Raw genomic sequence first — 23,664 nt, 5'->3', positions numbered from 1 at the left:
TCAGACACACACGATGTAACATAGCTAACTAATCTATCGTAGCAAAACAGGAACTGAAGCATGCAACAAATAACAATTGGAAAAAGTGGACAGTCATGGGGATGCTGTGGAGTTAGTTTTGTTCGATATCTGATTGATTTTGCTCTTTGAACCTTAAGGACCGTTAAACTCTGATGCCCGAGCCCAGGTGCCCACCTTGGACGTTTTGCTCTGTTTGATGCCCCATGATATAAGCCGACATGGGTTAGGTTTACTAGTGAAATAAAATGGTGGGGGATTAGACCTGGGATGGGTGGTTGGCCTGTTCATAAAATGGGGGTCAGATGTGTATCTGCATCAAGAGAGATTGTGGGACTGTGGCTTCTCGAGGTGGCGGTCGAGGGGCCATAGACAGGTTTGTGGAGACGGATGGGCACACATGCAGTGGTTCTGCTCCGGTCACACACAGGGCAGTGAGTTCAGAAGAAGAGAAAGAATACTGTATCTGTTTGCAACAATTCGCACCTGGCCTTCTGTGAGAAAAGAGCTTGTGCGATGTAGACCGAGGAGGAGGTGATGGGGGCCGCCGGACTGGCTGTGCGCGGCACTGGACAGTGGGAGAGATGGCTTTTGGAAATCATTGTGTGGCCTAGTAAAAAGATGGAGTTTGGGGAAGTATAAAATCGAGTCTTTATGTGTCATCCAATGACTCCTGTCCTGTCTTCAGAAGACAGAATGTGGGGACGTTTCCCGCAATTGGATGAGCATAAGAGTAATTCCATACAGAATGAACAGGGGGGTCGAAAGGACCCTTCCTCCCTTACATTTCCCCCTTTTGTTACTCCTAAAGTAACAAATACCCCTTACTGTTAGTAGGTCTGCGCTCCTCTGCCTCCATCACAGCTTCATCCCAGGCTGGGGTCCCCTTTATTGGCATCCTTGCCCTGCACACAGACCTTAAACTTTGACCCCTTCTTGCATATTCTTCGGGAGTGCAGGTCACATAGATGCACCCACCTTCCCCAGCCAGTTCAACCCACACCTCCTTATACCATTCCAACTCAGGAGGTTCTCTAATAGTGGTGTGACACAAGCTATCTACCCTATCCCCTGTGTTTGTACTTGTGCATCCTTTACATCATGAGGCATCTTTGTCGGATTTCCCACTGCCACCATCATAATTGCACTACTAGGCATAGATTTTGCACAGCATCGAACTCCTATCTGGCACACACACAAAAATTAGTAGCAGGAAAAAAATGATGGGTAACATCAATTTCATTGTAGTCCCGAACCAGGAAGGAACCCAATCAAAAACGGCAACGAACAAGTCACTTGGCTCGATGCTGCCTTCTTTTTTCATCCTTTCTCCGAGGTCGTGCACTGCAGCAATTACATGTGATAGTGTCCCATTATCAGCGTCTGCAGAAGGTATAAATGTGCAACATGCACTCCCGATTGTTCGGCAAACACTGCCTTCCACTGCTGTGAGCAGGTCCAAGACGTAGTGGTTCTGCATGGTCATCAACCGCAGGGCTCTGAGTTCTACTTTGATGACATTGAACCCCTTCAGTGTTGTTGGCCAACTTGATCAGCTCCCACCTTACAATCTGCAACCATTTAGCGTTTGCTCAGGCCTGGATACTCGGTATAAGTGATGCAAAAAATGTCTCTGCCGTTCTGAACAGCTTCAACTGGTCCGGTATCTGTGCTAAGACTGCAGAAGAGTCTTTGGAAATGTAGTTTGATGCGCTCTTTTTATGCGACACTCTGTCTTGCAGCTTGTCCTCCGACAGCACGTCATACATGGGGGGGTTCTTCGGTTGTTGACTGGGGTGCTGAGGATCGTCTGGTGGGAACCCTCTCCTCTTGGACATGGGTCTCCGGAATTACCATTATGGCCGAATGTAGCTTAGCCAGGGCAAAAGTACCTCTCCATGACTGCGGGAGGTGCAAGTACGCCTGTTTGCCACATACCCAGTAAGTGTCCATCAGTGCAGCTGTTCCTTTTCACATGTCGGGAGGAAAAGTTCCCTGCATGGGGCATCTGGGAACACACAAAGCAACTTTCATTTGTTGCCTGTTTACCCATGGTGCTCATGTCCGACTACCATTTGTTAGAATGGTCTGGGTGGCGGAGATCTTCTATTGCATCCAGCCCTAGGCCATGGTATGCATCATATCTGTTTTGTTTTGTTTCCCTTTTCCTTCTGTTAGTAACTCGTAGGCCCTGACGTGTCTGTACAATTCTTTGATAAAGGATAGGAAAAATACCTGTATTCAATTTTCCATTCTGTTCATAATTTTTTTGCCAATACTGTGTGTTTGGAGGAATTTTTAGCGTTGTTGCTTGGGACATAATGTACAATAGTACAACATTCGAGGTAGGATCAAAGGTTGTCGGAGAGTGAGTGTATGGCACTACTGAAACATTAGATTTTGATTGATATTCGTTATACTCATAAATTATATTTTCACTGACATTCATTGGTGTGGTTCCCAGGTGAGATTCTTTCATTGTGTGGTTTTTATACAAGGTGGTAAGATTTGCAGAGGTGGTATGGGCCCATATCAACTTTATCCCATGTCAAATCAGCTGTGTTCCTTCTTCCACAAGTTTCCCCCACTCTCCATTCTTTTATATCTCCAATAATAAAAGAAATGCTCCAATACAGTCCTAAGCATAATAATAATGTCGAAAATTCAATGGCCATAAAATAAAGACCACAATTGTACGGGTACGCCCTAGTGGCGCTAACATTTTCCCTATTGCTATCTAATTCTGTTGTGGTCCCCTGCAGGGCCCTTCTTTTTGCAAGCATCTGTTGCTCTTGTTCTTATTTTTACTCATATTTTTCACTGTCCTCCTCTGTACCCTGCGTGTCTTTTTATACACTTAGGGCACTGCTGCTTCTTGCTCATTTTGTTGCCCTTCTCCTTGTATTACACTGTCATGTGCCTTCCAAACATCGGATAGGTGGATCCAATATTTCAGACCCTTTACTTTCACCGCCGATGCTGTGCAATATATTACTTCATACGGGCCATGAAATCTTGGAGAATTCCACCTTCTCACGAAACTTTGCACGTACACCAACTCCTCTGGCATAAGTCGGCTTTCTGGGCTGTCAGTAGCTACTGTAGTGGTGTCTTTTTCATTGTCTTTGGTGAAGAGCAGAGCCATTTGTTTTGCTCGTGTGAGTTGTGTCAGATACTCCTTGAATTCCTCACCTAGTATTGTCGCTGTTCTGTGTGCATCAGACATTCTTCTTCTTGTTGGTGACAAGGGAGTTTGCATGTGCCTCACTGTCACTATCTCGTGTGGGGACAAGTGGTGGTCTTTGCTGGTTTGTGTCCGCAATTGGAACAACGCCAAAGGTAAGCAATAAACCCAATTTCTCTTGAGAGTATGGCATAATTTTGAGAGCCTGCTTTTGAGGAGGCTGTTGATCTTCTCGACAACCCTGTTTGCTTGCAGATGGTAAATCAAGCACATTTTGTGTGTAATCCCCAGTAGGGTTGTTACCTCCTTGAATAGGTCATTAACAAAATGTGTTCCGTTGTCAGAGCGTATGACATTGCATATTCCCCAACGTGGGAACACTTCTCTCACTAAAACTTTGCTGCGCATTTCGCTTCTGGGTGTGCACATGGTTCTGCTTTCACCCACCGCGAAAACAGGCAGACCACCACTATTAAGTATCGCGCTCCATTGCACCTTTCTCCCATGTCTGCATAATCAATGTGCAGCTCACGGAAAGGTCCGATGGGGCGGGGCAGTGTTCCTCGTAAAGTTCGGAGGGTCATCCCTGAATAGTACGTTTGACATGTGACACATTTGATCATGAATTTCACTAAATGCTCATGAAGGTTTGGGACAAAACAATCCTCTTGAATGTCTGCAGCTATATGTTGCTTGGTGACATGGCGGGTAAGTGCAATTGTTGGAATGCTATTTGTAACAGTTGTATGGGCATTACTACTTTCCCTGCAGCATCCTGTCTCCATAAGAGGTCTGTTGATGATTGTGTACAACCCCTTTTTATCCATAGGTCTTGTTCTGTTGGGGGAGCTCTCTTTTGTAATTCTATTATTTGGGTTAACGGTAGGGTATTGTACCCTTTCTCTGTCTCTGTACTTGCTCGTTGCACGCACCCTGTGGGCAATAGTTTTGACGCGTTTCCCAGTGATATTTTGTCATGGTTGTTTGTATGGGATTGGGATTTCACCAAAGCCACCACTGAAGGTTCTGCAAGAGCTTTATGAGGTCATTCAAAAGCTTGGCATGCTGCACGGGGGAACCATCTGCTCTCCTGAACCCCGTCTCCTCCACCTGGACAATCCAGCATGCATCGTAGTGGTTGCATATGCTGAGCCAGAATAAATGGTAATTGCACATCCTTTTGCTGCGTGCAATGCTTCAATCAACCCTACTAGTTCTGCAGCTTGTGCTGAATAATACTCTGGTCATCGTTTCTATACAATGATCTCATATTCTCTTCCTCTAGTCTTACTACTGCTGCATCCACATGTTTTTCTCCTGTCTCCGAGCATATAGATGCTAACCCATCTACGAAGTACACTTCCCCCTGTTCTAGGGCATTCTTACTCGCTTTGGAAATGTCGTCTCCTTCCCCCTCATATGTGGCACAATCATGGTTTTGCATGTCTTCTACGGTGCATGGCTCAGTGAGAAATGTGGCTGGGTTGACAATTTTGCAACGTACTATGTGGATGTTAGGGCTGTACAGTATTATTTCGTAGGCTGTTGCTCTTTGTGTGGTGAGAGTAGATTTCGATCGTTCAAGAATGGCAAACAAGGAGTGTTCAACAAATAATGTGACAGAGCATCCCATTACTATTGATGCACTTTTCTCAATTGCAAAGGCGGCTGCTGTGAGCGCCTGTTCGCACATGAAGTGTCCTTGCATTACTGAGTCGAGGGTACCGCTGTAGTAAGCCAAGAGTTTATGCCCCAGGGATGTCTTTTGTGTTAAGACCGTGGTCATAAGTGTCCCATTGCAGTGTGAAAACAAGTAAAATTCCTGTTCATAGTCTGGAGTCGCTAAAACGGGAGCTGTTGATATCAGTTCCTTTAGCGTTGTGAAGGCGGTTGTAACGCTCACCTGGTATCCACGGGGACGTCACTCAGCCTGTTCTGACCTCTTACGACCTCGAACCCTTCCCTGGAGGCTATTCGACTGGAGACTGGGCCTAAAACACAGGATTGGTAGAGTTTAAACTCCCTATTGTCTCTGTGTGCTTGAACCCCTTCTTCCCCGGGGTCCAACCCTTCCCTTTGATCCACAGCTCACCTTGTTTTCTTGGATAGTGTGCTCTCCGTCCTGCTTTCAACGCAGGGGCGCGTTGATTGACGCGGGCTTGTTGCTGCCTAGTTACTTCACTGGCAAGAGTCCGATAGGTAAGTATAATGAGTCTTTTGAACAGTTCTCTAACTTCGTTCCTTTCCTTCCTTAGATGATGGGCGGGGTCCAGGGATGGCGGCGTGCTGCTGAGATGAGTAGCGCTGAAGGTGAGTGAGAGCCCGATGCGCAATGCACCCCTTTCGTATTTGCATTGAACTGAGTTCTTTTTCTGTGTTTTTAGGTGCCGCGACGTTTTCAGCGTGGATGCCGGTAATGAAGAACAAATGCAGTGGGTAAGCGTGGTATGCGGCACCTCTAGATGTTTCCACGCTAGCCTGGAGTGTCTTTTCCCTCTTGCAGATGGATGAGAAGTTCCAGAGACAGAGTTCCCCCAGAGCGGCTGGGATTCAGGTAAGCGTTTGAAGCTCGTACATTATTTAAAAATAAGCGAAGATTTGCAGAATGCTTATGACACAGCCGAAGATGCCCCCAGAACAGAAGGAGCGATGAATGATGGGCAGAAGCGCCGCAAGGTAAGGCTGTTCCTAACAGTGTTCTTGTTCTTGCAGGAGCTGAGCGCAGAAGAAAGATGCAGGCCTACTGGAGACCGATCCGAACACGGTGAGTGTCACGCTGCAGGTGCAGAAAACGCAAAGCATGTTTCTCAGCCTGGGTGTGGCTTAAATAGTCTCTGGGTATTCCAGGTGTCTCTGGGCTGAACCACACCCAAAAGACTAGACCGCACATGCAGTTCTGCGAACCGAAATATGTGGGGGCATCCATCTTGTCCCCATCAATGCACTACAAGTCCAATCCCCAATGTTATCCTATGGGAGTGAGTGAGTCTGGTGCCACACGCGCCAAGTCTGACTCCAAGTGGGTCTTTGGAGGGATGGAGAATCCCTTGAGGGCCATGTAGGTAATCGTGGCCTGGCTCCAGCCTGACATCTTGGAGGGATGGGGATATGAGGGGCAGGAATCATGACAGCGGTGTGCATGTCATGTATTCACGTGAAGGCTGTGTTATCTTTTTGGGCTTCTTTTAGTGCTTGTAGCAAGGGCTGTGTGTATGCTGCATAGTGCAGTAATTACAGATGCTGAGAAATATTTGCATTTCTTTCACTGTGTGCGATTTCGTGGCTGCACACACTATTGCTGCTCTGTCTGGAATTATCCTTTTACCATCTTTAGATATTAGTTATCCTAAGTACAGCATCTCTGTCAGGCAGTATTGTAGCTTTCCTTTATCTAACTTATATCCCTTGTGTGCCAACAAGGTCAACAGTATTATAGAGTCTTTTCTGCACTATTCCTCACTTTCATTGCATATTAGTAGGTCATCTACGGATTGTATCACTGTGCTCTTGACATCAATATTGCCAAGATCTTCCTGCATTATTCTGTTGAAAATGCTCGGGTTTTCACAGTACCCCTGGGGCAATCTACAATGCTCATATCCCTTACCCCCCAAAGTGAATGCAGTCAGATATTGGGAGCCGGATCAAATGCTACCGAGAAAAAAGTATTTTTCAAGTCCACCACAGTGAAGTGTGTTGCTTTCTTTGGAATACTACATAGAATGGTGGCGGGATTGGGGACGAGGGTGAACTCCTTTTGAATGACGTCATTAAGTAGGCGGAGGTCCTGCACCATCCTCTATGCCCCCCCTTTGCTTTTTTAATTGGATAGATTGCGGTATTGCAAGGGGAATTAGAGGGTACAATGATGCCTTGCTGTAATAATGCATATATTATTTCTTTTATCCCTTCCTCTGCTTCCCTTGACAGGGGGTATTGTTTTACCCAGGGCAGCATGTGCCGGGCTTCAGTTTAATCTTTACTGGGGTGACTTCTCGCAATAGCCCCACATCATTGTGGTTCGTTGTCCATAGATTAGCGGGTACCTGCTGCATGTCTTTGTCAAAGAATGATGGCAGTGCACTGACAATGGCCACGAGGGGGTTGATCACTTGTCTGTTTTGTACCATTATGTCACATGGCATACATATTTCCATTATTATCTCCCCACCACTGTCATCATCAGCGAACAGCTCCTCGTCTGTCAGTTCGCGCAGCGATGTGTTTGGGTCTATGCAAAGTACTGTTTGCCACTCGCATCCATTCGTGTCCAGTCCTACTGCCACAATACATTTAGCTGAAACTTGCACTCCCTGCAGATCTAATGAGAGGATAGTGCCTGTCACTATTTCAGGGGCTGCTGCTGGGCAGAAAACAAAATCAGAGTGTACTCTCCATTCTTGTCGCATTAGTTCAGGTACAGCTTTTTCCAAAACTTGTATTCCATACACAAACATGTCTGCATTAATGGGCACACCTTGCACTGCTACTTCGTTTGTTATTGTGTTGATCAACAGCATTGCGCGAAGGGGGAATATGCCGGGAGTGGAGCACACTATTCCCCTTTCTGTAAAGGAGATCGTCATATAGCTTACTGAGGAGATCCTTTCCCAGTAGTTTGACTGGCGAGTTTTCATGATATAGTAGGGGTGCTCACACTATCTTTCCCCCTACTTTTGCGTCCAAATCTTTAGTGTATGGAACCGTGACCACAGCCCCAGAGAATCCCTGCATTTCCAAATTTTTCCCCAACAGCGGAATATTGCCTTCACATAGGCACAATTTCTCTGCTCCTGAGTCCACCATGAAGATGAACTGTTTGTCACATATCTCTACCCCCATCATTGGTTCCTCGTCTGGACGTAAAGTAGTTGATATGACTGGACACACAAGTGCTCTCTGTGGGCTTTCCTAGTCTGGGTGTGTGTTGGTCCCCGAGAAGGAGAATACACACTCTCCGACCAGGTCTGTTCCGTGGAATGGAACAGGAGTACCATTTACCATTTGCAGTGGTGGCAAAAGGATTACCATGCATTTCTCCCATTGGGCTTTGGCGTGTTAATCGTGTCTGCACCCCTTGTGGTGGCGCTCTCTGGGCCCTTGCGTGAACCTGTTGTCATGTTGTACCTCCTGTCCATAACCTCCCATGGGTAACCCATAAGGACTGCCTGGGTGGGGATGGCCATTTTGTGGTCCTTTGTCATATCTTTGTGTGTTCTGATAATACACCTTGGGACAAATATGACATTCCCGAGCAAAATGACCCCACCTCCCACATGAACAACATGCTCCTTGTCCTCCTACTCTGGGTCCCAGCCCTCCGTACCCCCCTCATGGCCCCCGGTACCCACCTCTTCCTCTTCCAGGCCTTCTTTGCCACTGGGGACCTCCATACTGTTATTCTCCATCCCATTGCTCCTGCCCGTTTGTAATCCATGTCACTGCATCCTGGCCTGTAATGCTATCTGCCCCTCCTCGCCTTCTCCCTGTCGTTCTGAGGGCGGTACAGCTGTTACTGCTGCAACCTTCACTAACTTGCTCTGTACTAGTTTGGCCTCGCCTGCCAATCTTTCTTGTGCAATATCTTGTTCTCTCTCTTTGATCCTCCTGCAATGGTGTACTATGATGCTTTGTATTTTGGGCCAACTGTTGGCTTCTATCCCAACAATGTTATCAAGAGCCTTCTATACCTCCTTCGGGAGCCCTCTCTTGATAATGAAGTAGGAGAGGGAGGTAGACTGATCCCAGGCCGTGCTTGTCTCCGCCCTCCACATATCCTGCACCCGGAGAATGAATTGCGCAGGATCTTCCCCATCCCCCATTGTGCATTGCATTACAGAGTGTAGATCAGGGGTGTCGGGAAGGTTCTCCGCAGTGCCTCCCACACTTGTGTTCTTACATTATTAAAGGATGATGCATCATGCCTATCATTGCCCAATAATGTCCATTCTGATTCTTGAAAAAGGGACTTCAATGATTGGTAAAGTGTTCAAAGGGGCAGGCAATGGGACGTGTGTGCTAGGTTTTTTTACACATTTCACACGTCTAGATAAAGGTCTTTATATCGGCGTGTATACCTGGCCAGTAATACTTCCCACTGATGTGTGCTTGGGTTTTGTATTGTCCTAGGTGGCCCCAGTAAGATGGGAATGTGCAATCTCCAGTACAACCATTCGGAGGGTCCTGGGGACCATCAACTGTGTTTTTATTAACCCTTCGGTCGAGGTTTCCCTCCAATACAGCAATCCCTTCTTTTAGAAGAAAAAGGGGCTCCCTTTTCCTATACCTTCTCCTTCCAGAATATCCTCTAGAAAGGCTTCAGCGAGAGCGGGATCGTTTGCTCGGCGAAGGATTGATCTGGAGAGATGGTGGGCTCCTCTCCCTTCGTTTCTTTGATGTTAGAAGGTTTATCAGCTTCCCCAAAGACCAATACACCACTTTCTGTTTTGTCTGGTTCGCTTTTTTTCAACTGAGAGAATAGCGCCCTTTCCGAAATTCCTTGACCAACTTGGTGCCCACGAAGTACTTCAAATGGGACTTCACCATGATTCTGTAAGAGAACCTTTACGTCCCCTCAGAGGTTGGGGTCGATGATGCCTGCTAAAACGTCTATACCGAACTTCCATGCTAAACCAGATTTTGGGGCTAACCTGATGTAACACCCGGAAGGGGTATTAAAACCAAATTGGTAGCAATCATTCCTCTTTTCCCAGGCGGAATGACAGCTTCCCTATTGCTACAAATATCGAAACCTATTGATTCTCTCGTGGCAACGGAAGGGTTAGAAGCTCGATGTCTACGTTTTTGAAATTTTAGGGTTCTCCAATTTGTTTCAATTGAGTCACATCCCACCGCTGACACCATATGTAAGCAACTCATGGTAGCAACAGTAAAGACAGACACAAATGATCACAGTTCATGGGTGTTTATTAAACTGTGTGCATGGATGATAAAAACACCCAATGTATACCTAAAGATAAGATGGGAGCAAGCTACAACCATAAAATAATAATAAGGCAGTCCTAGTAGCGTCTTGTCAAATAAAAAAGGGCTGATACTAAAAAACCTTTTGCCAATCCTTACCACTAAGTTACTAAAAGAGTGTGGGATAATGTTCACCAGAAAAGAAAAAAGTGTTTCCAAAATGATAAATCAGGACGGTTTGGCTGAGTCTCCCTTCCCCATGTTTTAAGCATGGGACAAGATGGAACTCCTGAGCACAGCACACTCCTGTGCCTCTCCAGCACGAGGCTCACAAGTCCATTCAATGATTCCAGAACCTTCAAGGGTCCAGTCTCTTTTCTATAAAGTCTCTTGCCTTAGAAGGCCTGCTGGATAAAAACAACAAACAAACAAACAAACAAAAGTTCCTTCTGTGGTCTTGCACCTTCGGCGATTGCCCTACGTCCTTAGGATCTCCCTCCGCCGAGCTTGGATCCTCCTTGTAAAGTGGGCCTCCCTCTGTTGGGTTCACTATGGCCTTCTTTAACACAGTTCATGAATTTCTATCACATTTCATGATTTGCTCATTTTCATCAGAAACCGTGGGTTCCTTCTCCTAGCTTTCTTTCGGCATCCCCCTGTCGGGTTCACACTTGCCTTATTCCCCATTTTACAAACTTCTCAGAAAGTGGGTTTCCCGTCCCCTAGCTTTCTCTCCGCAATAGATCAGAGACTTTCAATTATACAAGGGATTTGACGTGACCCTTGTAGGACTACTCTGACAAATCGCACTGCTCTTTCCTAGGGCCTTCTGGTACTTGCAGTTTCATCATAAAACAAAGGGGGACAGCGAGAGACCTTTGAATTAGCACTCCTGTGGTACCTGACTACTCTGCAGCTAGCCCTTGTCTGGGATTTCCCAAAGGTTCAAACACACACACAAGTTCTTTCTTCTCAAGTTCCTTGCATTCATATAATGTTGCCACTCGCAATCTTGGACTCAACACAGTTCGGTTTGCTATCAGCTTCCTCCGTCTCACTGGCTGTGTTGAACACATTGGCTTGTCTTGCTTCTGGAGTCAAGGATGGTACCACGGTAGCCAGCGTGCCTCCCCACCTGTGTTATCAATGTGGGAGGGCAAGGGCACATCCCCTTTGTCGTCCCTCCAGGTCTCGCCGCCTTTCTCCTCCGTTTGAACTGCCAGTCCGTTCTAGCTGTTTTCTCATGCATTCGACCTTCCTCGTAATGTGCTCTCATGCTCTGCCTTTTATCCCTGTGGGGAAGGTGAATTGCCGTCAGGTGGGCTTGGTTACTGTCCATTGCCTGACTCTGCCTGATGCGTGTGTTGGGACATGTCAGGTAAACAGCTTTGGTGTTAGTCCGTTGTCTGTTACAGTGTAAGAAAGGGTTTGTGTCTGAAAGGGGGGTAGAGCTCCTAAATATCCTACAGGGTAGGATGGGGAAAAGGTGTTACAAAGAAGGGGTTACCACGTCTCAAACTTGGGTGTCCCCCTTCCACTCCCCAAAGACCCCTCCCCACTGATCCACCCCTACGAACTGGATCCAATAGCGATGACCATGTCCTGGCCACCTGGATTTCAGATATCCAGGGAGTAGTGGGTGAGACAACTTCAGGTTTCTCACAGACCCCATTGAGCCTCTCTATGATCCCAATCGGACTGCGGGTGGTTAACCGAGCACGACCTGCACTTAATTCCAAAAAGTGAAGTAATGGGTTCCATTGTTGAACCTTACGAATTCCCTACCGTGGAATTACCTCTCTCACCAGAAATCTTACTGTTGATTTACCCTCAGGATGTACGCAGGGACCAACCTTAATGGACAAACAATTACAATCAAATAGTGATAGTTATTCCACCTCATTATCATGTGCACACAGTCTATATGTAGCTCTCTGAATGGCTCAGAGGGCCTAGGCAAGACCCCCCTTTACTGACCTAATGGTGTTTCAAGGATTGCACTCTTTGCACACTACACAATTCCCTACAAATCTACTTACCTGTTCCTATAGGTTCGGTATGAACCATTCTTCCTGGAGCTCTGCTGCGATTTGTCATGAGAAGTGTGTGACAGGTAGTGTAGTTGCCCTAGAGCCATAAGAAGCACCTCTATGGGCATTTTTACCTTCCGTGTTAACTCCTGTCTCCACAGAAAATCTGTAGGTGAGAGAACACATCCTCTCTTCTTCCAAAGCTCCTGTTCTTCTTTAGGGACTCTCTTGCATCTGTATGATCTGAAGAACCAGGACTGTGGTCTATGGGGCTGGCAAATGTACCTGTTGGAAGACGATTTCCATTTTCTCTGAATCTGTAAATGGTAAGTACACCACTTCGTTCGCCGCCTTGTCTACATCATCATTCCCAAGAGCTATTGGATTAGTACGATTAGTATGGTTTGTATGTGCAGCGCATTTAACTAAACCTATTTCTCCAGACAAAGTTAATGCTTCATTTAGTCAGGATAGCATTGCAACATGATGGACAGGGGATCTATCAGACCGCCTAAACCTTCTTCTCTGCCACCTTGATAACCCTCAATGTACAGTAGAAGTGACATATGCGGAGTCAGAATAAATAGTGACTGCCACTAGTTCCACTCCTTGCAGGCAACCGTATCTTCAGTCTGACCTGGTATTTACCTTCCACAAGGCCCACAACAGCTGCACCTGTATGCCTCTCACCCATGTACTGGTTGAAGACCCATCAACAGAAAATACCTCATCCACCTCCAGGGCATCCTCTCTTCCTCTTCTCCCTCGTAAGTGGCACAATCATGAACAATGTCCTCAGGTTTCAACGGTCTGGCTACAAATGTCACAGGATTGACAAGGTGACACTGCACAGGATGTATTGATGCACTTAATAAAATTACCTCATTCCCTCAAACTCTTTGAGTCATTTACTATTGACTTAGATTTTTCAAAATTCGTAGTCTGCTTGCTCCATTTACAATGTCACCGGGCAACCCATAGTAATTGTCGAAGTCTTTCGAATCGCAAAAGCTACTGTAACTAAAGCTTGCTCACAAGGGAACTGTCCCTGCATCACTGTGTCTAGAAGTCGGCTGTAGTATGCTAAAGGTTTGTGGCCTAGCGATGTTTGCTGGGTCAGGTCCGCTGTTATCACCTGTCCATTCAAATGAGAAAACAAATAGAATGATTTCTTGTAATTCAGGGTCGTCAAGACCAGAGCATTACCAATCGCCTCCTGGAGTTCCTGAAAGCAAGTTGCCATTTCTTCAGACTACTCACTCGGACCTTTCACCTTCTGTATTTCCTTAAGCCCCTCCAGTAAAGGCCACACGTGACTAGAGTAATCAAAGATTCACGATCTACAATAGATACAGAGCCCCATAAACTGCTTATTTTGTTTCACTGTGACTGGCTGAGGCATATTCGGAACTGCAGTCGCTCTCTCTGGCATTACCTTCCTTCCTGCAGGCGATATTACTTGCCCCAAATATACTACCTTTGTCTGGCAGTACTGCAATTTTTCTTTGTCCACTTTGTAACCTTTCTCTGCAAGCAGGGTGAGGAGCATTGTTGAGTCTTCTTGACACTGCTCCTCTGAAGTGCTACAGAAATCATCCATGTACTGAATCACGGTACTGGACACATGTAAATTCCCTAAATCCATTTGAACCACCCTGTTAAAGACACTCAGAGATTCTGTCCAAATTAGGAATGCTCTCCTCACCTGAGTCTTCACTGGAGAACTCCTCTGATAGATGGTCCGATGGGGGTGAGGATCCCTTCTTGCGGGATGACTTGCGGTCCTCGTAGAGGTAAGGTCTACCTCAAGATGAAGCCATTATGCCTGCTAGAATGTAATTCAGGCAAGAGACTTCTACCCGAGATAACCCGATGTCGAAGGGAAAAACCCTTGTTTGGCTGAAAAAACCCTTCAAGGTTGTCTAAAGCAGGTCAAAGTCTATAGCCTTTCCGGAAAGTATGATGTACGTGACACAAGGAAAGGTGACTCCTAGGTAGGAGATTTGCTGGATAACAACGTGAAGAACCACAGGAGTGGCTGATAAGGCAAGTAGTAGGTATGAAGGAGCTCACCAAAACTGCAATAAGCAAAGATGAATGAATTGGAATGAAAAGGCAAGCAGGGGTTGAAAGTGTAAACAAAGGAAAGGACAAGCGGGAGAGAGAGCAAATGAACACATGCATGTTGCGGCAACCGAAGGCCTGTCCGAGATGAAAGATAAAAGGAGAATAGGATAGCACACGTAGTGTTAACTAGCGTCTTACCCGGAAAGCAGAAAAATCACTGGGTTGCAACGCCGCGAACGAAGGAAAACCGGCGTAGATAAGGATGGCAGTGGCCATCTTGGAAAAGACTAGACCTGTCTGTGCAGCGTGATGGAATACGTGATGGCACGTTAATAGCGGCCAAGGGGCAATGTTTCCAAACGCTCCATTGAAACGGAACATTGACAGTATGTCCCCTTTTATACCGTGTACATCCAGGTTTTCCTGGGTGAAGTCTATGGAACTGATGCAATAAACGTGGAGCATTGATGTACGTTCTAGGTTCCCAAGAGTCCTCTGAATCAGGATGTCCCTTGCAATGAACAAGATACTCTAACCTTCCTTTATAGTAGCGTGAATCCCGTACTTGAGAAACTTCGTACTTTGTGGGTTCAGGATAGGGTGTTGGTATGAAATCCATCTTTTTGTGTCCATAGAGATCATGGATGAAAGGGCGCAATAAGGAAGCGTGAAACACAGGGTGTAGTCTTTTCAAGGATGAAGGTAGTTTCATTCGAAATGCCACAGGATTGATCTTGGTCAATATTTCAAAGGCCCTATGTATCGAGGTGACAACTTGGAGGGATGAACCCATTGAGGAAAGTATCTGGTAGCTAACCAAATTTTGCATCCTACTTTCCACCTGGATTCGGACTTCTATGCATGTCTGATTGGTTCTTGTATTCCTATTTTCTTTTCGTCAGGAGGGTGGTGGCATCTTGATGAGCTTTGGATAGATCCCTTAGGAGTGTATCAATAGTTGGAATATTCATTGTTGGGAACACTGGAAGAGGCAGAAATTGCGGATGGTACCCATAGGTGCAAAAGAACGGGCTCATGCCAATAGCAGTATGAATTGATTATTATAGGGAAATTCTGCTGTTGGCAGGAGGGCCACCCAATTGTCTTGCTTATCGTTGGCGAAGCATCAAAGGTATTGTTCCATCGTGGCATTTAGTCGTTCAGTCTGTCCATTGGTCTCAGGATGATAACCCGATAAGAGGGCTCTTTCAACACTGAGTAGAGTACACAACGACTTCCAGAACTTGGGGGTGAATTGGGTTCCTCGGTCAGATATCATAGTCTCTGGTAATCCATGCAGATGAAATACTTCATATAGGAACCTATTGGCTGCTTCAGAGTAGGGATGTAACGGTATAACGGTATACCGTTAAAGATACCGTGAACCACTTAATTGAACAATAATAACCGTCACATTGTTTATACCGTTATACCGTTCATAGCGTTAAGTGTGATTTTCAATCTGATTTGGAAAGGCTGCAGTAAGCAAGTGCTCCGCAGTCTTGGTCTTGCACTGTAGGATGTGCCGTCTGCCAAGTAGTTTCAGTTAGAGCAGTTTTTAATGCCATTCCATAAACCACACGTGCCTGACACAAAATCAATATGTTAGTAATAGGAAGAATAGATACAATGCCAAGAAGGAAAAGGGTTTACTTTGGGGTGGCGGCTTTTGGGTTTATATATTTATAATGGATAAAGTTCTCTAAACATATGGCAATGGGGGATTTCCCTGGTTCGATCATTGAATTTACATATAATAAGTCACACTGCGAAATTCACTCATCTGTCGGTATTCCCTGCTGCCGTACCAAAATTAAAGGCTGTAACGTGTTGTGTGCGTGTGCGTGTGCACGTGCGCGTGTGTGTGTGTGTGTGTACAAGCTTATACTACCATCATCCTCCATTGATCTGTGGCATGCAGGTTATCAAGATGGCAACATGTTCATTTTCACCAGTAGCCAGTGGGGGAGCAAAACGCCTAAATGACCACAAGAAAAGCTATTCAGTTTGCTTTGCCAGTTGCAGCAGCCCCCCCTCTCCACACGTGTGTTTGTGTTTGGTGGAAGCAAGCCATTTCAGTGGAAAGTATGTTGAAATGCCCCATACTGGCCCTGGGTGCCTGGTTTTGTTTGTGATGATAAATCTGTCAATTTATGACCTTTTAGAAAATATTTGTTAAGATTAGTTAACTCCACCTGCTATACCGCGATAACCATGATATACCGTCATTTGGCAAGAAGGTTATTGTACCGTCAGAAAACTAATACCGTGACACCCCTACTTCAGAGGCAGATGGAATGCCTGGTAGAGGAATAAAATGAGCTATTTCGAAAAAGAATCCACCTCAACCATAATTGCTGTTTGACCTTTCGAAGGAAGTAGTTCAACCATGAAATCCGTGGAAATTTGGCTCCATGGTTTGGTAGGAAGAAATCTTTGTTCTAACATGTCAATGGGTTTGCCTGTCCGGTATTTACTTTGACCACAAATTGGGCAGGATTTTACATATTCTTTGATATCCTGGCACATTGAAGACCACCAGAAAGAACGTTGAATAAGATCCAATGTTGCATAATAACCCTTCTGACCTGCAGCAGGACCTTCGTGACACCAAGACATGGCTCTTTGTTGGAGTATTTTCTCGTGGAGGACTAGTCGATCCTGATGAAACAGAAGTCCTTCTTTCTTTTCCAAAGAAGAAATGTAGGATTGATGCTCCACCAGATGAGAGGCATCCTTAACTTCCTGCAGAAAGGAAGAAATAACGCACAAGAATGTATTCCTTGTAAAAAGAGACTGTCTTGATTGTCGATGGCGATTCTGCTGACCATGTTCTAGAGAGACCATCAGCAAGTATATTCTCAGCTCCAGGAATGTAAGTGATCTTGAAGTCAAATTGAGCATAGAAAAAAGCCCAGCGGACTTGTCTGACATTCATACATTCCACCTGCTGTAAGACTCGCAAGTTCCTATGGTATGTGCAAATCTCGAATGTTTGGACAGCTCCTTTTAAAAGATGACACAACTCCATGTGGGCTTTATTCATTGCCATAAGTTCTTTGTCTATGACTTAATAGTTTAATTTGTTAGGAGCAAAGGTCTCAGATAGATAGGCTTTGGGGTGTTCTTGACCATCCATGGATTGTTTGAGGACAGCTCCTAGAGTGTCTGCTGAGGCATCTGTCCCAACAATTAGTTAAAGCTTTTGATTAGGCTGCGTGAGAATACGGGCTGAGCAAAATAAACGTTTTAACTGACAAAATACCTTTTCTGCTTCTGTTCCCCATTGGAACTGAATGTGCTGTTTGAGTAAAACCGTAATGGGTAGTACGATCATGGAGAAATTCGGGATAAACCTCTGAAAGAAATTTGCAGTCCTAAGAAACATTGTATCTCCTTTACTGAGGTAGGAGCCAGCCAATCCAAAACCGCTGAAACTTTGCGTGGATCCGTAGATATACCCTGGTCTGATGGGATAAATACCAGATAGGATATTGAAGTGACATCAAATAGGTACTTTTCCGGCTTGACCAGTAACTGGTTAATTACTAGTCTGTCCAGAACTTCTTTGACGTTTAGATGGTTGAGGTCTCTTGTCCGATAAAAAATTAGGATATCATCCAAATAAACAATAACCGATTGAAACAAAGGATCAGAAAATAAACAGTCCATAAATCTCTGAAAAACCAAAGGAGCATGAACCAAGCAAAAAGGCATGACCTGATACTCAAAATGGCCATAAGGAATCCTAAAAGCAGTCTTCCACTTGTCTCCGTGACAAATCTGTAGAAGGTGATACGGTCCTCGGAGTTCGAGTTTAGTAAAGATGACCGATCCTTGGACTGCTTCTAGGATCTCCTTTATGAGTTGCATAGGGTATCTGTCCTTTATGGTTATACGATTGAGGCCTCGGTAGTCGATACAGGGTCTGAGCTCCTCTGTATCCTTCTTAGGTATAATGAAGAATGAGGCTTCTGCAGGTGACTTAGAAGGACGAATGAGACCGTTTTGCAATTTGAAGTCAAGGTATACTTTTATTGCCTTCTTCTCTGGGATGGTTAAACAAACATGCGCCCAAAAGGAACCAATGTTCCTGGTATCAAGTCCAGTGCGCAATCTTTTGGGCGATTGGGAGGTAATTCCCTAGGGATCATATCCAAGAAGACTTTCTCGTAACCTTCATATTGAGCAGGTATACAGTGGATCCCAGTAGTGAGGATTTTAGATACCACACATTGAACAACTGCACAATCTCCTATCGAGGGAGAGAGACATCGAGATGTACAGTAAGCTGAGTTGGACCACAGTGTGTTCTTGCTCCAATTGATTAGGGGATTGTGTCTTCTCAACCAGGGGATGCCCAATATGATTGGGAAATGGGCTGCTCTTATCAAATCGAACTGCAAAGATTCCTCATGGTCGGATATGACGACCCCCAAAGGTGTTGAATAATGTGTGATGGGACCTGAGATAAGGAGGGTACCATCGTTTCCTTCTACTGGTTGGTTTTCGGCTCGTTCCTGCCGTGGTATATGGTGTTTTTCTGCCCATAATGTGTCCATAAAGTTTCCAGCTGCTCCACAATCCACTAGAGCTAGAACTTCAGTCTTGCATCCTGGTAGATGTAACACCGCTCGTACTACAAGAAGACGAGTATCCTCTGTGTTCAAAGCACCAGAATGAGAGGTGAACAAGGGACCATGCTTACTTTCCCGGCCTATGATCCCTTCTAAGGCTGTGGTCTTTCGTTTCCCGATCTTTGTTAAGGGATTTCTACACAGTCTTTTAGGGTATGACGGCTAGACCCACACTACATACATAAGCCCATCTCCTGTCTCTGTCTCCTTTCAGAAGATAACAGGGGTCCTCTGGCAGCTCCTATCTGCATAGGTTCTTCTTTAGTAGAGTGACCAGTCTTGGAAAAATTCTGAGTAGGGTCGAGAGGAGGCTGTGTCCTGAGGGGGTGTCTTTTCCGTTTGGCTTTACGCTTGGAGAGCCGATAATCAATCTGCATGACAAACGCAATGAGGTCCGAAAGAATGGCAGGACGAGCCGTACGAGCCAATTCATCTTTGAGTTCTGCATTGAGTCCTCTTCTGAAGACTGTGAATTGGGCCTCCTCCGACCAAACCGCCTCAGTGGCAATGTGCTGGAAGTTGGAGATATATGTCATGAGATCCGAGGAACCCTGTCGAATGTCGAGAAGCATCTCTCGGGCCGAATAGACTATTTCAAATCTCCCAAAGGTCTGTTTTAGAAGTCCCACAAAGGCACTGTAATCTCAAAGAATGAGACGTGCAGTAGTCACAATGGGAATTGCCCATGCAAGAGTATTGCCGACCATATTGGTGATTATAAACCCCACTTTCACCTGGTCTGGGGCATAGTTGGCGGGACGGAAGTTAAAGTGTACTACACATGCATCCAAAATTCTTTGAGGTTTTGTGGTGATCCGTCGAATTTACTGGCCACTAATCCCATGGGAGGTAGGTCTGTTGCCCTCTCGTCTCTTTTCAGATTTCAGGTTCTGTACTTCCACAGAAAGTCCCTGGACTCTGGAAATTAGTTCTTCGACTTGTTCCGCCGTTGCCATGGTGGGGTGTATCTCTAGGCATTGCAAACGGTCCAAATTAGGAGTACTCTCCTCACCTGCATCTTCACTGGAGAGCTCTTCTGATAGATGGTCTGACAGGGGTGCGGACCCTTCTTGCGGGCCGACTTGCGGTCCTCGTAGAGGTAAGGTCTACCTCGAGATGAAGCCACTATGCCTGCTAGAATGTAATTCAGGCAAGAGATTTCTACCCAAGATAACACAATGTCGAAAGGAAAAAGCCTTGTTTGGCTGAAAAAACACTTCAAGGTTGTCTAAAGCAGGTCAAAATCTGTAGCATTTCAAGAAAGTATGATGTGTGTGACACAAGGAAAGGTGACTCCTAGGAAGGAGATTTGCTGGATACAACGTGAAGATCCAGAGGAGTGGCAGATAAGGCAAATGGTAGGTATGAAGGAGCTCTCCAAAACTGCAATAAGCAGGAAGGAGATGAAGCGAGGCAACAGACATGAAATGATCAAAAGGGAAGCAGGGGTTGAAAGCATAAGTAAAGGCAAGGAAAAGAGGGAGAGAGAGCAAATTAACAAAGGCAGGTAGCGGCAAAAGGATGCCTGCCCGAGATGAAAGACAAAAGGAGAATAGGAAAGCACACATAGTGTGAACTAGCATCTTACCCGGAAAACAGAAAAATCACTGGGTTGCAACTCTGCGAACGAAGGAAGGCCAGCGTTGATAAGGATGGCGCCGGCCATCTTGGAAAAGGCTAGACCTGTCAATGCAGCGTGATGGAATATGTGACGACACGTTAATGGCGGCCCAAGCGCCAACGTTTCCAAGCGCTCCATCGAAACGGAATGTTGACAGGTTCACAGTACCCCTGGTACAACCTTGTGTGCTCTAATCTCGGACCACGATACCTAAACGCTTTGAGGTAATGAGAATCGGGCTGTAAGGGAACAGAGAAAAATTAATTTTTTAAATCAATCACCGTGAAGTCGGTATGTTACAGACAATAGTGGCAGGATTTGGTACCACTGAGAATTCTGCTCCAACAATATTTTTGAGGTGGTGCAAATCCGGGACATCCTCCAACTGGACCCCTTTGCTTTCTTCACAGGGTAGATGGCCATGTTGCATGGGGACAAAGAAGATTGTATTATGCCTTGCTTCATCAATGCCACAATGGTCTTCTAAATCCCTTTGTCCACCTCCCTTCCAAGTTGCATTATCAATGTCCATGTGTGATCGACCCGTATGTCACTACACCTATCCCTGCACTCAACCACTTGTCACAATCTCACAGCCCTGAAAAAGACTTAGGTCGAAACGCGCATCGGCTGTTTCTCACCTACCAATGGGTTATAATTGCTGCTATGTATCACTATGATTTTCTAAATTTTACCTTGTGAAGTTGCATTAGCAACAATTAAACAATAAGTTTTAATGCACAATTAAGAGTTTTTTCAATCTGACAATGAAACCAATCCTTAATGCAATGGCTACAAGCATGGGCCAGTGAAGCCACCCAGCGCCCATCATCATCCACAGTTTGTCATTCCATTCATCACCCAGCACATTGGGGATCTGGAGTTGGTCCCCAGACGAACAAGGAGTGAGGCTGCAGGTTGAAAGTTTCGGTCTTCCAAGCATAGGTGCGCGGTAGGTAGGGGGTTCCGACAAACTAACTCCATCCTTTGCAACCTTCAATCAGGGACCTGACCACCGCAGCACCCAGACCTATTATGGCGGATTATCTTGAATCAAGGACAAATGACACTAAGAATCTCTTCTCGGCCAAAGGGTCTACAGTACACGCCTTATCACCCACTCCAAAGGCGCCGGATAATTTAAGGCAACTATTTCTCAAACTGGAACGACTATGTCCCAAGGAAATAAACAAATTCTGGGAGAGATTCACTCTCCAATCTTACCTTGAACAAGAAAAAATCCCAAGAGGATTGAGAATCATTATTTTTCCAGACTTCACCAACCCAGACGACGCTGATTTGGCAGCTAAATGGGAAGAGAACTTGATTATGGGTTCCAAAATCATGATGGAGTTATTGATTGAACACGCCGACAGGGCTCACAGAAGATTGGTTATAGAAATTGACCAACAAAAAAACAACATAGAATCAAGCCATTTTCCTACGTCAACAAAAGAGAAGAACTACAAAATCATGTATGAAATCCTAAGAAACCATCAAGATGAAGTCAAAATCAGAAAATGTAGAAAATTTGCGAGGGGTGAAAGAGACTACCAGGACAACAGAGTATTCACCTTCCAACCCAAATTTGACAATATACCGGGAAGTTCCAAGGAGAGCACCCCAACCAGCTCCCCAGCCACATGTCAAATCCTGAGGGCCACGTGGATTAGTGTACCTCCGTCCCCAAGCACCAGTCAGAGAGGGGCAAAGTACTCGCTGACCGGTTATTGGAGCCACAGGTGGGGAAAACAGGAAACTCCAGGTTCCGGGTGGCTGCAAAGAAAATACCAGGTTAGCTAATGGCTACACGGTATTCACAACAAGCATAAACAAATAATAAGAAAGACCTACCCTGGAGGTAGTGATGAGTGACTTGAATCTAAGTGAGTTTTCCCCAAGGGTCAGATGAGTAGTGCAGAGGGGATAACGGGACCACGGGATCTGAAGGGAGAGGAGAGGGCTTGATTGTAGGTGCACAGTTCTTGACAAAGTTCCAAGAGGTAACTGAAGGTTTATCAAGCGCCAAATCCAAAGGTCAACCCACAAACAATCCAGGAAAACAGTTCAAAGTTCAAATAATCCAAAGTTCCAAGAGGTAACTGAAGGTTTATCAAGCGCCAAATCCAAAAGGTCCATCCACAAACAATCCAGGAAAACAGTTCAAAGTTCAGATAATCCAGTAATACAGGTCAGAAGAAATCCAAGCGCCAAAATTTGAGGGTAATCCAGAAGAAAAACGAAGTCCAAAATCCAAGAAATTCGATAAGCATGAAGTTCAAAACACAGGAAATGCTAAATGCAGAGAGATCAGCTGAGAAGCAATGGGTGCAAAGGCCAAGCCCCTTTTATTGCAGTCTTCCTGATTCGTTGGCCAATCGGGGACGGTTTCCTGGTCACATGATCTTTCACTTGGTCACATGATCCATTTTCCTGGTCATGTGATCTTTCACTTGGTCACATGATCCATTTTCCTGGTCACGTGATCTTTCACTTGGTCACATGATCCAGTGGTTCATTTGATGCCTGTTTCCTGGAAGCCATGTCACATGACCCCTTCTTCGTGACGAATCGCGTCGAGCGGGGGACCGCAGTATGGAGTGGCGATCTCCTCCGCGCTTGCAATCTCCAAGGCAATCCCCACTGCAGGCGTGGAAATCGACGCCAGGGATTCCTCAGAGTGTAGCGTCCCACTAACGATCGAGCAGAAGTGATCGCGGGAGGGATCCATGTTTCTCTCCGCCTCCTGCATATCACCCGGTCGTGATTGGGTGAGTCTGAAAGCATGACAGAACCCCCCCTCAAAGGCACACATCCTCGTGGGCTATGGGGGTTGTTCTTATGAAACCGGGCAACTAGAAGTGGGGCATGTACTTGATCAGCAGGTTCCCACGATCTTTCTTCCGGGCCGTAACCCAACCAGTCCACTAGATAATAAAGACGGCCCTTCGTGAGACGGGATCCAAGAATATCATTGACCTCGTACTCTTCAGAAGTACCTTTCATTACAGGGGAAGGAGGTAGAATGATACGAGTGGAGGGAGGACATGGTTTGAGAAGGGAAGTGTGGAACACAGGATGTATTCGCCAAGTGGTTGGCAAGGAAACCTTGTAGGCTACTGGATTGATGACTTTGGTAATACGATACGGCCCCACGAAGCGAGGAAGAAGTTTACGACATCC

Source organism: Ambystoma mexicanum, chromosome 4q (assembly GCF_040938575.1).
Source record: "Ambystoma mexicanum isolate Mex_15411 chromosome 4q, UKY_AmexF1_1, whole genome shotgun sequence".
Classification (NCBI taxonomy): Eukaryota; Metazoa; Chordata; class Amphibia; order Caudata; family Ambystomatidae; genus Ambystoma; species Ambystoma mexicanum.
This window is presented reverse-complemented; position numbering follows the sequence as displayed.